This window comes from Panthera onca, chromosome E3 (genome assembly GCF_046562875.1).
Source record: "Panthera onca isolate mPanOnc1 chromosome E3, mPanOnc1 haplotype 2, whole genome shotgun sequence".
Lineage (NCBI taxonomy): Eukaryota > Metazoa > Chordata > Mammalia > Carnivora > Felidae > Panthera > Panthera onca.
In genome coordinates this window covers 9,295,809-9,309,215 of record NC_138354.1, presented here as the reverse complement: position 1 = coordinate 9,309,215, position 13,407 = coordinate 9,295,809, and the positions used below count along the sequence as shown (strand labels likewise).

The following is a 13,407-nucleotide window of genomic DNA, read 5'->3' as shown; positions in this document are numbered from 1 at the left end:
GACAGCTCAGAGCCCGGAGCCTGCTTCAGATTCTGGGTCTCCCTCTCTCTCTGCCCTTCCCCTGCTCGCTCTCTCTCTCTCTCTCTCTCTCTCTCTCTCAAAAATGAATGAACATTAAAAAAAAATCAAACATGGAATTACCATATAATCCAGTCATTCCACTTCTGGCGATATGCCCAAAAGAACTGAAAGCAGGGACTCAACCAGATATTTATACACTGATGTTCACAGCAGCATTACTCACAATAGCCAAAAAGTGGAAACAACCCAAATGTCCATTGATGGATGGATGGAGAAACAAAATACACTCTATCTACCATAAAATAGTATTCAGCCTTAAAAAGGAAGGACATTCTGAGGTGCCTGGGTGGCTCAGTTGATTAAGTGTTCAATTTCAGCTCAAGTCATGATCTCACGGTTCGTGAGTTTGAGCCCCACATTGGGCTCTCTGCTGTCAGCACAGATCTGTTTCGGATCCTCTGCCTGCCTCTCTCTCTGCCCCTCCCCTCCTCTCTCTGAAAAATAAATGAGCATTTTAAAAAGTATTAAAAAAAATAAAAGGAAGGACATTCCTACACCTGCTACACCATGGATGAAATTTGATGTTAAGTGAAATAAGCCAGACACAAAAGGGCACACGCTATATGATTCCTCTTATATGAGGTTCCCAAAGGAGACACATTCACAGAGAACAACAGTAGAGTGGCAGGTGCCAGGGCACTGAGGGGAGAGGAGACGGGGAGTTAATGTTTCTTGTGTACAGGGTCCCAGTTTGGATTTGGGTGATGCCTGTACAGCATGTGGACATACCTGATGCCACTGAACTGTGCACTTGAAATGGTTAAATGGTAAATTTTATGTCATATATTTTACCACAACATTTTTTTTTTAAGTTTCTTTATTTTGAGAGAGAGAGGGAGCATGCAGGCTAGCAGGAGAGGGGCAGAGAAAGAGGGAGACAGAGAATCGCAGGCAGGCTCCATGCTGTCAGCGTGGAGCTCAATGTAGGGCTCGATCTCACAAACCGGAGATCATGACCTGAGCCAAAATCAAGGGTCAGACACAACCGACTGAGCCACCCAGGCGCCCAATAATTTTTTTTAAAGGAGGGTCAGAGGGGAAAAGAGTGCTGGGCAGGGAGATGCTATTCTATACGGGGAGGTCTTTGAAGGGTTCATTGGTCAAGTGTGATTCAAGTAGAGATGTATGTTCCAGGGGAGAGAGAATGGGGAAGGGTGGGCACGAGATGGGGGTCCGGGACCTGGGCCAGGCAGACACCATGGAGGTGAAGAAGGCAGTTCCAGGAGGTGGAAGGTCTGCAGGGAGAAGGGGAACCAGAGGGAGGGCTGGAGGCCTCACAGGGCTCTGACTCGGAGGCTGGGCTTGGGGGTGGGGGCGTAGAAGTGAGTGGAGCAGGGACCCAGAATGGAGTAGGCAGCACCTCCAAAGTCTTAACTGAAGAGAGTGTAATAAAGGGACAGTGCACAGAGCTGCAGGTGGGGATATCAGAACAAGCCAACAAGGACAGAAGAGCACCCAGATTCACAGCGGTAGGAGCCACCACCACTAGGCCTGATGTGCCACAGGGAGGTAACAATGCCAGAGCCTGGCCAGGAGCCCTGGAGCTGTGGACAAGGAGCCACTGGACCAGAGCTAGAGAAGAACTCAGTAGGGGAATAAATACCTAGCTTCTCCCTCCTCCTGTTCTTCATTCTCCTGGTGACGCTTCCCCTTGAATGAACCCAATCAGTAGTCAAGGGCAAGGGAACCTGGGTAATCGGTCTGCAGAGGTCAACCTCCCAAGGCCTGGAGGAGGGCAGAGAAGGGAGCAAAATGGACCCAGAGGGGCAAATGGAGAAAAACCAGCACAGATGGTGATGCCGTTTGTTGAAATGAATACAAGGGAAGGAGCCCTTTTTGGAAAATTAGCTGGCTGGTAGAGAGCCCAAGGTAAAGGCTTAGTCCTCGGAGGCAGGGCAAAGGAGTACAAGGCATGAGGGGGCTCCTGGGGCTGAGGGGCTACCCAGGTGTCCAGGGTTTGCGAATCCCAGGTCTGGTAGAATAGAGGGCCTAAGGGAGCTGGGGAGGCTAGCTTGAGCCAGCTGCAGGCCCCCTCCCCTTTTGTCCTGAAGTACCTCCCACTGTGAAGCCAGGGGGGCAGCGTCTGCAGAGGCAGCTGAGGGGAGGGCAGGAGGAAGGGTGCCCAGCTAGGGCAAGGTGTTCCCAGACACTAGTCCCAAACAGCTGAGGTTTAGGCCAGGGCTGGTCAGGAACCAAATCAGTGTGGTGAGGTTTCATAAAGCCAACTTGATTTCATCAAAGGAACAAGCTTCCCTCTGAGGATGCCCCAGCCCTGCACCGCCTCTGGCCTCGCCTACTCCCCCTCTGTACACTCAGCCATGGCTCCCCAGGTGAGGCCAGGCCTGTGGGCCCTTCAGGGGCCCTCTCCCAGCCCTTGATCTGTCTACTGCCTACTCTGCTTTGGGAGGCCCAGCCAGGCAAAGGGGGCAGGAAGAGGGAGCACACTGGTGCTAGGCCAGCCCAAGGCCCCAGCAGATGAAATATTCATGCAGCCAGAAGGCAGGAGACCAGCAGAGGACTTGCCCCTGGGGCCACGGGTCTGTGGTAATGACAAAAGCAGCTGTAGCTCCTCTCCCCGACCCCAAGCTTTGTTCTGCAGACTGGAATGGGCCTGCAGTGCCAGGATGCCAATCATTCAAACACACTCCAAAGACGCATGTGGATGAAGAAACTTGGGAGAGTGGGGAAGGGAGGAGGGCACACACAGACACACACATAGACAGATTGGGCACACATGCACATAGACCTGCACAGACTTACAACAAACATACACTCCATCCAGGGAGGATTCTCAGGGTCGTATACATGCTTCTTAAAACCTATGCCCCAAGAGCCTCACCTGCCTCACCCTAGTCTGCGTGCCGCTCAAGTCTGCTCTGGCACTTCCAGCCCTGTTGCCTGGGACAGGAAGCTTCCACCAGGACACCACTAGTGGGTTCCAAGCAAAGGCCTCCTCCACGTTCCTGGCTTCCATTAAAGAAAGGTCTCCGGGATTCCAAAGCCTCTTCAGGAGCCTGCCCTACCCCTGAATTTCCTGCACTCAGCTGGCTCACTGTTCAGTCAAAGAAAGAAAGGTGGAAGCTGCAGGATGGACAAACCACCCCAAGGTCTTGAAGAGAGTAACCAAAGGGTGACTTCGACTCACAACTCCAGACGCCCAACCAAGCACCACCAAAGGTCCAGCGATTCCATTCCCAAATTCCTCTACCAGTTACGATGGCCCTCCCCCTCCACCCTTCCCAGCCTCTGTCCAGCTACCAGGATGCGCGATAAAAGGGGCCTCCTGGGACATCTCCCGGCCGGATCCCAGGGCCCTCTTAGACACCAGCTGCTCAGTCAGTGTCCTGGCGAGAATTCAGGATGCCGAGTTCTTTTTCCAGTTCAAAATTAATAACCTCCCTGGCCCCGGGCGAATCTGGGGACTGGAGTGCTCCCACCCGCAAGGACTGGACCTGATAGAACTACAGTGAAGGAGAGTCCAAGCCGGACGCCCCGTCCCTGGCCTCCGCTGTGGGGGGCCCTCCGGGCCTGCGGAGGGCGCTGTGGAGGCCGGACCGCTCTGGCCGGCAGGCGGGCAGGGAGACCGCCTCCATGGTGGTGCGCTGTCCAGCATTTCAGCAATCGGCGGCGGCGGCGGCGGCGGCGCCCGCGGGGAGACGGAGGGCGCGGGGCCGTGGGGGCCGCGGAGCTGCCCTGTCGAGTCGAGCGGAGGAGGAAGCTGGGACTAGCGGGGCCGGAGGGCCTGGCTTCAGCACCCGGAGGAGCGCGGCGGCCAGCGGGGAGGTGAGAGCCCCTAGCGGGGCGGGGGCATTTCCCAGAGGGGCTGGGGCTGGGTTGAACCTCGGGCCTCCACAGTCGGACAGGGGCTCGAGGTCCGCAGGCCCGCGAGCAGATGGTAGATTGGGGGACTGCAAGAGTGTTTGATGGAGGGTGCCAGGCACCTGGGAAACAGAGATGAGGAACATTGTTCATTTCACTGAGAGGAACGGAGAAAGTGGGAACCCTGTGGGGTCATGGGCAGGACTCCCCTGGGCATAAATGGCCATGGCCTGGCCCATGAGGATGTTAGGGAGACGCTCAGCTGCAGCCCAGTTGCCCTCCCCCAGCTGAGGAGAAGGACCCGCTCCCTAGGGAAGGGAGAGATTAACGCAGGGACCCTGTGGATAGGCTGGTCACTGGGAGGGGTGGAAGGAGCAAGCCCCCACCTGAATGCTGGGCTTCTGTCCAGAAGGGGGTGGCAGCATAGGGGACAGCCTGGCCCCTTTCCCAGCTGCCCAAATGCCCCTAGGGAGGCAGGATCTGGCAACGAGAACTGGGTCTCACACAGGATGGCATTTACTCTCACACTGGGAAGAGGATGGAGGGCACAGAAGAGAAAATAGCCACCAGGAGTTTAGGGGGGTTCTCTGTGGCCTCTCTGAATGCCCAGGGAGAGTTTCTGAAGCTCCGAGTGAGCCCAAGCTCAGAGCAAATTCCTGGTAAAAAGGAGAGATAAGAGAAGAGACGCAGCCTCTGCCTTGCATCCTCTCCCCCCCACCCCCCCTCCCAGGGCTCCTGCCTGGGCAGTGTTGAAGCTTCCTGCAGTTCCTGCTCCTGGCAGCAGGTCCATTGTGGGGATGGGTTTGGCGGGTAGAGAAAGAAGGGCACCCAGGTCTGGCCTGGTACTCCAATGCCTATGCTCTGTCCCAGCCATGACTTCTCACTCCCCTAAGACCACACTCACTTGCCCACTTCTGGCATCAGAGGGCCTGGGCTGGCCTTTTGTCCTGTGTCAAGGGAAAAGGCAGGAACTTAGGTGGAGAGCAGGGCAGGAGCTGGAGAGTTTCTCTGTGCATCTTAAGGTCATGGCCCCGGCATGTACCAAATTCTCCCCCAGCCAGAAATAGGACCAAGCTGGCTAGGAAATCGCTCCCACACATTACCAGCTTTTTGGTTCCTTAACTTTATGCCCCATCCCACTCTCCTGTGAGGGGTGGAGGAGGAATTCTTGAAGGGTGAATAAAGACTTGATTGGATTTTAAGAGGTGGGGGTAGGTGGGTAGGGTGTCATGGACTCTGAAGTCTGAGAGACATGGGTTCAAATCCAAGCTACATGACTTCAGGTAAGCCACTTAACCTTTCGGAGCCCGTTTCCTAATCTGTAAAACAGGTGTCATGTTAACAGTCTCTACTTGGCTATTCCAAGAAATAATCCAGATAAGGACTGAGAAACTACTTTGGGGCTGTAAAATTCTGGGGGAGTGTTTGTCAGTTGAATGCAAGTAAGAATTTCTTGAGGAGGAGCTGGATAAAGGTGGGAAAGTTCTTAGCATTGTTTGAAGCACATCTTTCTCTTCCCAGAGGAGGGGGACACTGGCTGAGGGCCTTGGAACAGGCTCCACGCTTGGCACAGTGCTACTGTTGATTCAGTCAATCCTCACAAAAACTTCCCAGGGAAGCCATCGCTGTCCCTATTTCACAGCTGAGAAATGAGACTCGAGTAGCTTTCCCAAGGTCACGAAGCACCCAAGCTGTCTTCCCTGGGTGCAGCTGATGACCTGTCCCAGCCCCTTGATATCAAGGCCCACTTAAATGCCAGTTTCTTGGTTCATGATGCCCGCTTTCCAGGTGGGGAGCCTGAGGCATATGAGTGAGGGTGTGCAGTGCAGTGAGGAGCTGACTCCCCCAAGGTCACTGGGATATTTGGAGGTAGAATGTGCTTTGAACTGGCCAGCTGCGTGCCCCCACCGCAACCCACCCCTGCCACTGTCACGCCTGCCAGAGGGGGAGTCTGGGTCTGGCAGGCCCAACTGCTCACTGCCGTATCCACTTCTCACCTCCTCTGCCTGCCAGCCTCTTGCTGACCTCAGCAAGCCAGTGACTGCCTGTTCCTTTCTGAGCGGTTAGCCCCCCCCCCCCCCCCCCCGAGATGGGGCCATGGTCACAAGCCACTGCTAGTACTGCTGGGGTCAGCCTCCCCTACTGACTTTTCTCTTCCTCCGCCCACTGCTTGCTGCCCCAGGGGCAGAATCAAGGCTCCTCCTGTCCCAGCAGCCATCAGGGGTTCTGCTAAAGAGATGAGGGGAACTCACCCTCTCCCTTGACTCCTTCCCATATTCTGAGCCCCTGCCATGGACCTGTCACTTCATGTACGTTGTTTCACTTCATCCTCACGCAACCTGGTATCAAAGGTGGCCTTGATCCCTTTCACAGAGGAGCAAAACCGGGCCTGGAAGTGATGTGACTTTCCCAAGGTCACAGAGCAAGGTCTTGGTGCAGCCCACACCCACTGCCGCAGGGGCCCAGCGAGGCTTCCACAACATCACTCTGTCCTCAATTCCCCAGGCTCTCCTGAGTGAGGGTCAACCAGGGCACTGTGGGCCGGCGGGGGGTGGGAGGAGGTGTGTGGCAGAGGCAGCTGAAGGGCTCTGGGACAGGATCCCAAGGACCTTCCTTCTGGGCCCATCTCTGACCCTGGCTGCTTGTGTGACCTTGAGCAGGTCCCTTCCTGTCTCTGGGCCTTGGTGTCCTCAGCCATAAAATGATGGGGTTTGACCGAATGACCCCCCGAAAGCCCTGCCATCATGACGATTTTAAGATCTCTCTGCCCTATAAATCTGTGTGTCGGGAAGCCCGTGGTTCTATTGGCAGAGATAGAAGTCACCGCCAAGTGTTTGAAGGTTTGAGTTATTAGTTGGAGCTGAGATTTAAAATTCACCTGTCCCTCCCAGCTACGAACCTGGGGTCTTAACTAAAGGGGGGGAACAAAGCTTGGAGAGGCCCAGTGGCTTACCTGGAGACCCCAGATTCTTTGGCTGAGCCAGGATTTAGCCTTCCTGGCCCAGGACTTGAGGTGACCTGCAGGGACACTGAAGGTGCCCTCCACACGCCCCCCAGAGTTGTTCGCCAGACTCTAGGAGGCTCCCAGGACACACATACACAGGCCCCAAATCCACGGAAGCAGCAGGAGTGCAGTGCTTGAGGCTTATTCATGGTGTCGTGGGGAGAGGGAGGGATTTTGCAGCTGATGCTCTGAAGAGAGGATGCAGGGCCCTGTAGAGGGAGTGAGTCTGCCTGGTGACTAGTCCAGTCCGAGAGGGGAGGGAAAGCCAGGCAAGAAAGGGAAAAGGTCCTTCTCAATTCTAATACCCACCTGGGCCCAGCGGAAAGGTCAGGGGCCCAGAGAGGTGGGAGGATCAGAGAAGGCACTCAGAGTGGAGACAGAGAGGAAGGGGGGTGGGCTGCTCTATGGTAGGGGTGGGGGGGAAGAGGTCAGTGAGAAGGTAGGAGGCCCAAAGGAGCTGAGGGGGCTTATGACAGGCTCATCACCAACAGTTATAGACCCCAGCCTGGCCCAGGCTAGGTTTTTCACTGTGGCTTTGGTCCCTGTTGACAACTCTGGGTTCTGCCCCTTCTCCTTCTTCTGGGTCATGAGCACAGGAGGGTGACAGCTGCACCCCTAGAGGCCAAGCCCTGTTGACTCCATGTCATCCAGAGTAGGGGGCTCAAGGGGCCTGGGCAAGTGACCAGGTCCAGGCTACCCAAGCTGGACCTTGGCCTGGGAGAAAGGCCACAGTGGCCATGTGTGCTTTGGCTCCAGAGCAGCCCCCGACCCCCAGGGACACCCCTGTCCCCAACCAAAAGCCGCCGGCCCATCCACCTGCGGCACTGCTTCCTGGGCACTCAGCCTGGCCTCAGCCTCCTGCCGCCCCCAGCCTGGCCTCTTGCCCACCGCAGAGGCTTCTGTGCCAGCTGGAGCTGGCAGGCAGAGCATAGTTCCCTTAGCATCTTGTTGGGGTCTTTGAGGCCTATGAGGCAGTCTGGGCCCAGTGAATCGAACCCCGGGGTGCAGGCAGCTCACTGAGCTGGGGAGCTCCTGGCCTATCTATTTTATTCCTAGCTTTGAGTGTGGCCTGTGGCTCCGAGACCCCTCCCATACTGAGCTCCATCCCCACCACCATCCCCCCAAACTCCCCGGGATGGAGACAGGTAGATAAAAGCAAGTTTCATTGGAGTCTTGTGATTCTAAACATAGTACACCTTCCTTGTGCGAGACCTGAGAAGTAGAGAAGCCAAGGAGAAAATGGAAATCATCTGTAGTCCCACCACCCAGAGATAGCCACTGTGAACATCAGAAGGTGGGGGGCGGGGGGAGGGTATTTTTTCCAGGATTTTGTCCATGTGTTCATAGATACATAGAGTTTAAAAACCGGGAGCATACTGCTGAGGGAAGCCAGCATCCCATTTTTCACTCTATCATGAGAATTCTCTGATGTCTTTAAAGATTCTTTAAAAAGCTGGCTTTTAGTGGCCATTTGAAGGCTGGACATGGGAAGAGCCACTTCCCAAGGGAGCCCGGGAGACCTGTGGGGAGAACCTTCCACCACCCCCGCTTCCCTCTTAGGTCGAGCACACCTTTGGAGTCTGCTGGCTGTGGGTTTTCCTTGGTGAGGATGGCTTTGGGCCCTGTGACAGTCAGCCCGGGACCAAGGTGGGGAAGGCCAGAGCTGCTAAGGGGAAAAGAGGAGCATGTGAGGGTCATACATCCCCCAGGAAAGGTGAGAACCTGAATCCAACAAGACCTAAGAAGAAAGCTTAGGCGATTGCCAGTCTCCTGGACTCTGATCTCATTTGGGCCCCAACCTCCACGACCACATCTGTTTCCTCCCTTGTAAAATGGACGTAATGCTACCTGCCCCCAAGTGTGCTATAAGAAGTGACTCAGGAAAGGATTAAACCCAGTGCGCTCAGTGGCCATCATCTGAGTGTGAGACCACACGGTCAAGATCTACTGAGCGCCTCCTATTTTCTGGGTCCGGTCTGAGCACTGAGGACACAGGTGAACCAGACACCAACCCTGAACTTGAGGAACTCCCTGACTAGTGGGAAAGGCAGGCATGAGGGAACTGACATTGACGACCTGTTGAGGTTCTGCCAAGGCTAAGATGACCATGGTGATGTGGGCAGCCAGAGGAGGCTTCTGGGAGGGGGGCATTTACGTTGGGCTTTCAAGAACGACAGGGAAGGTGCCAGACAGAGAAGGCTGGGGATGACACCCAGAGAACAGCATAGGCACAAAGGTATGAAAAGTCCTGGTGAGTAATCTAATGCAGCTGTAGCACACAGGGAATGCCTGAGAATAAACGGCGGAGGGCAGCCCAGCGGGGAGTGAAGAATTCCCAGCCAGGTCGAGAAATACCTTAGGAACCACTGTAAGAGCAGAGGATTTATTTGGAAAGCAACAGAAGTCATGGGAGGCTTTGCAGCATTGTCATGAACTGGTCAGATCTGCCCTTTAGGAAGCCCACTCTGGCTGCACTGGGGCGGAGGGAAGGATGGAAAGAGGACAAAGAGGCTGGGCGTTGGGGGGAGGTGACTGCAAAGGGGACAGGTACCGGAGACACGCCTCTGGGAGATTTGACATGTATGTGTACGTGCACGTATACCAGGCTAGACTCATTCAGGGAGGAAGAAAGACCCATGGGCCAGGGGCAGGGCTAGAATGGGGTGGGCAGCCTGTCCCCGCACCCAGCCCCAGCTGCTGGCACAGCCCTCGGGATCAAACAGAGAACCCCAGGCTGGGGGAGCGGGCGCCCGCTCAGGGCTCCCAGCTTCAGGGCTGAGAGAGGAGCTGAGCCACCCCTTCTCCCAACAGGATGCCACTTCTGGGGACTTCTGGGATGGGAAGGAAGCTAGGACACCCAGGAGGTCCTGTCTCCAGGCAGCCCTGTCCCCCCTCCCTGTCTGGACCTGACACATGCTTATTGGTCTTTGTGAGCCATCCTTTAGTGTCCCCAGAACATCTCTCTTCTCTGCCTCCAAATTCTCTCTCCCTCTGTCCCCGTCTGTTTCATGTATCAGAAAGCAGAGAGGATCATTTGCTCATTCATTCAGTCACTCATTCGTTCATCAAACTTTTGCTCAGCAGCTCCTCTCACCTTAAAAGCTCAATTATCATTGTCATCCCCAAATCCTGTGCTAGGCACTGGAGAAAGGGAGGAGCATTCCCCAGCCTGGTGGGGAACAAGGCCCATAAACTGGTGAATGTTTTGAGACAGAATATGGGTTAAGGGGGGAGCATTCCAAGGACAGCTAGGGCCCTGGCGGTGGGGGAGGTTGCCTGCCCAGTGGACTTTGGGGCCAGCTTCACAGATGGACTTGCTAAGAGGAGTCCAGGTTTGCCAGGGAGAGGGGGAGAGGGGAAGGCATTTTTGGCAGAGGGAACAGCATGTGCAGAGATATGGAGGGAACACCAGGCATTTGGGGAACGGCATGGCTGGAGAGTCGGGGTCTGGACCCAGGCTGGGGAGGGAGGCCTCACAAAGGGCCACAGTGCCCGTCCGGGGAGCCTAGCCTTTCTCCTGTGGGCAGCAGAGAAACCATGGGATGTTTCCAGCAGGTAAGCGAAAGGCCAGAGCTGTTTCGGGAAGGTCACCACTGAAGGGCAAGCATGATTTGAACAGATGGAGAGAACTGGGGGCCTGCGGTGTGTTTTCAGGACACGGGTCACATGGCCGGGGGCCTCTCCTACTGTAGCTCAGCTCCTCCCAACCTGGGACACTCAGAACCACTGCAGCCATGGTCTCTAGGCATAGAGTACCGGCCTCCGGATTTCTAGAACAGTCCGTGAAAAGCAGATTCCTGGGACCCACCCAAAATGATGGATTCAGAATCTGTGTGTGGGGCCTGGGGGTCTGCAGTTTTTTAAAGCTCCCAGGTGACTGTCCATGCTAGAGTTGAAAACCGGCGCCTTATCACTTCGCATATGCTGTTGCCTTTGCCTGGATGCCCTTCCTCCCTCTTCTTCTACCTCTTCGAATTTCAGCCTCTGCTCACAAGTCTTCTGGACAATACCTTGTTCCAAACTCTCCTCCCTCCATGTGCTCCCGAGTGTCCCGTGCTACTTCCTTCTCGGCCCCTTTTACATTCTGTCCTGGCGGGTCATTTAGTCACCGTGAACACTCATTTGGCATTTCCCGCTCAGTCCTCAAAATATCCTATGAGGTAGCCAGGTCACAGCAGGGGGTACTGAGGCACAGAGAGGTTAATAAGGTCACCAACATCACCCAGCTAAGACACGGCAGGAACGAAGAGGCTGCACCATTTGATGGTACCCCGGGAGCTCTCTGAGGGCAGGGACCCTGCATTACTCACCGTTGCAGGTCCCGGGTGCAAACACGGGGTCTGGCATACGGGAGGTGTTCGGTTTCCACATCTGTAGGATGGGCTTAAGGATGACGATTCCCTTCCAGGACTACTCTGCAGCTCGGGGAAGTCCATGGCCCCGACAGGGGTCGAAGCAGCGAGGTGCCCAGTCTGGAGCGGGTGTGGTGGCAGCAGAGGCAAGGACTCCTCTCTGCGATTTTAGAGTGGAACAGGCTTCCAGACAATAGGCCTCTCTCCCTCCTCTGCTGTGCTGAGGTGTGGCCTCTCCCACATAAGTCAATCCTGGCCAGGGAGCAGGGGAGGGCATGTTACTGGGGTGGGATCAGACGAGGCCCTGATGAACATTCTGGGGCTGATGGCGGAGCAAGGTGAGACTTGGAGAGGCTACAGCTGCACGAGCCGCCCCCGCCCGACCTGACCTTAAGGGATTCACCCCTTCCTGGAGCAAGGAGAGCCCCCCACCATTCCTGCCTCCCACCCACAATCCCTCAGGAGCCGTAGGTTATTGTCAATGATGTTGTTAATTAACTGCTTAATTAACTATTTAGGCTAATCAGATTAATTGACATTAATTGGCTACCATTTGTCAAGGACCCTGGAAAGCTGTGCCTCTCAGAGTTGACGTGTGTGACTGGGGCTGAGCAGGGGAGGCAGCAAGGAGCTGTCACAGTGCCGCAGAGCTGAGGGAGCAGGTGGCAGGCAGTGGCAGGACCAATGGCACCAGGACTGTGGCTCTCAGGGCTGAGCCGGTGAACTCCTAAGTCTGGCTCTTTATACTCAGGAAGTGCATCCCTCTTCCTGACCCTCAGTTGCATTAAAAAAAAAAAAAAAAAAAAAAAAAAAAAAAAAGGTCTGATGAGGGACCAGAGGGAAAAGGGAGATGCTTTCCATCCCTAAGGGCTCTAAAGACCTCGGAAGGGGAAGAGACCTTAAAATCCTAAATAAGCCATGATCTAAGTAGGTCACCACAGAACAACTGCGGGATGGCATGCATGTATTCAGTTAAAGGAAAAAAAAGGACAGATGAGCAGGATAGGGTAGAGAAAATGTGCACAATATTAAATGTGATAAAATGATCAGATTTGTATTATTTAGTCAATTACAGCCCCCAAAACCCACAGTACATTTTTGTGCCTGTTTTAAAACACAACTTACAGTTTTAAATTATAGCACTTGAAACAAAAAAGAAAAAACTACTATGAAATGCATCCTACGTTTTGGAAAAAGAAAAAAAAATGCCAACCCACTCAAAACCGGGAGTGTGAATTTGTCTTCAGAGTCGTTCTCTTAAGATTAAATGGCTCCCACATCTAGTGCAGCGCTGGGCTGGAAGTTGGTAGCCTTGACTTTTTCGCTGACCTCTTGAGCGTCCCTTCTCCTCTCGAGAATCCCTGGCCTGTCTTCCTGAGAGAGTGTGTATGTGGAGCACAGGAGGTGTGAATTTCGAGTATTCTGGAGATGAATACAAATGTGGGGGGAGAAAGGGGTCCATTTTTGCAGGAGGGTCAACCTGCCAGGATGAGGGGGGTGGCTTCCTGGGTAAGAGAAAGGCCTTTTGACAAAGATCTCTAGCTTGGTAAGGGAAGGCCTGGAGAACAAATGTGGGGTCTCTCTTCTCCCCTTACTGCCTGATCCTGCAGCCCCTGGGGGAGGAAGGACCAGGAGAGACTGGAGGCTGTTGCCTAGCAACGGGAGGCGCATCTGGATCGATGGGAATGGCAGGCGAGGCTCCAGCCCCCAGCCCGGCTCTCTCTTTGATCTCACCCGGCCCAGCAGAAACCTGGGGGGGATGCCCAGGGCAGCCTGCTTGATTAGAGCTGAGTCAATAGAGGGAATTTTCCATAATGAGATTGTGTGGGCAATGGAGGCAGCTGCCCTGGCTTCTCCTGTCACCCTCCCCAGTGGGTGGAAGGGGCTTGTCTGTCTGTCCTGCACACACCCCTCCGGCTGATTACTCCTGGAGCTGCACATCACCAGCAACTTTGATTCTTCTAAGTCTTGGACTGCCAGAGACTCAGAGCCCAGCCCTTCCCTGGCCCCAGTAGTATCCAGGCTCCTGACACTTCGTCCAGATGGGGAAACTGAGGCTCAAAAAGGAAAAGAGATCTGGTCCCACAGCTTCTAGCTCATCTTGCCCTTCCTCGGCCCAGCTCCTGGGTGTGAGCCTGAAGGATCGGGTCC

General features: G+C 54.8%; 1 protein-coding gene across 1 annotated transcript in view; it reads left to right on the top strand.

The window, feature by feature from the left end:
* Positions 1-3,648: 3,648 nt before the first annotated feature.
* The window catches only part of SRRM3 (serine/arginine repetitive matrix 3), a 56,295-nt gene continuing 46,536 nt past the window's right edge, over positions 3,649-13,407 (top strand). Inside the window, 1 exon segment of the mRNA XM_078440112.2 lies at positions 3,649-3,864. The gene's annotated coding sequence lies outside the window, so the exon portion shown is untranslated.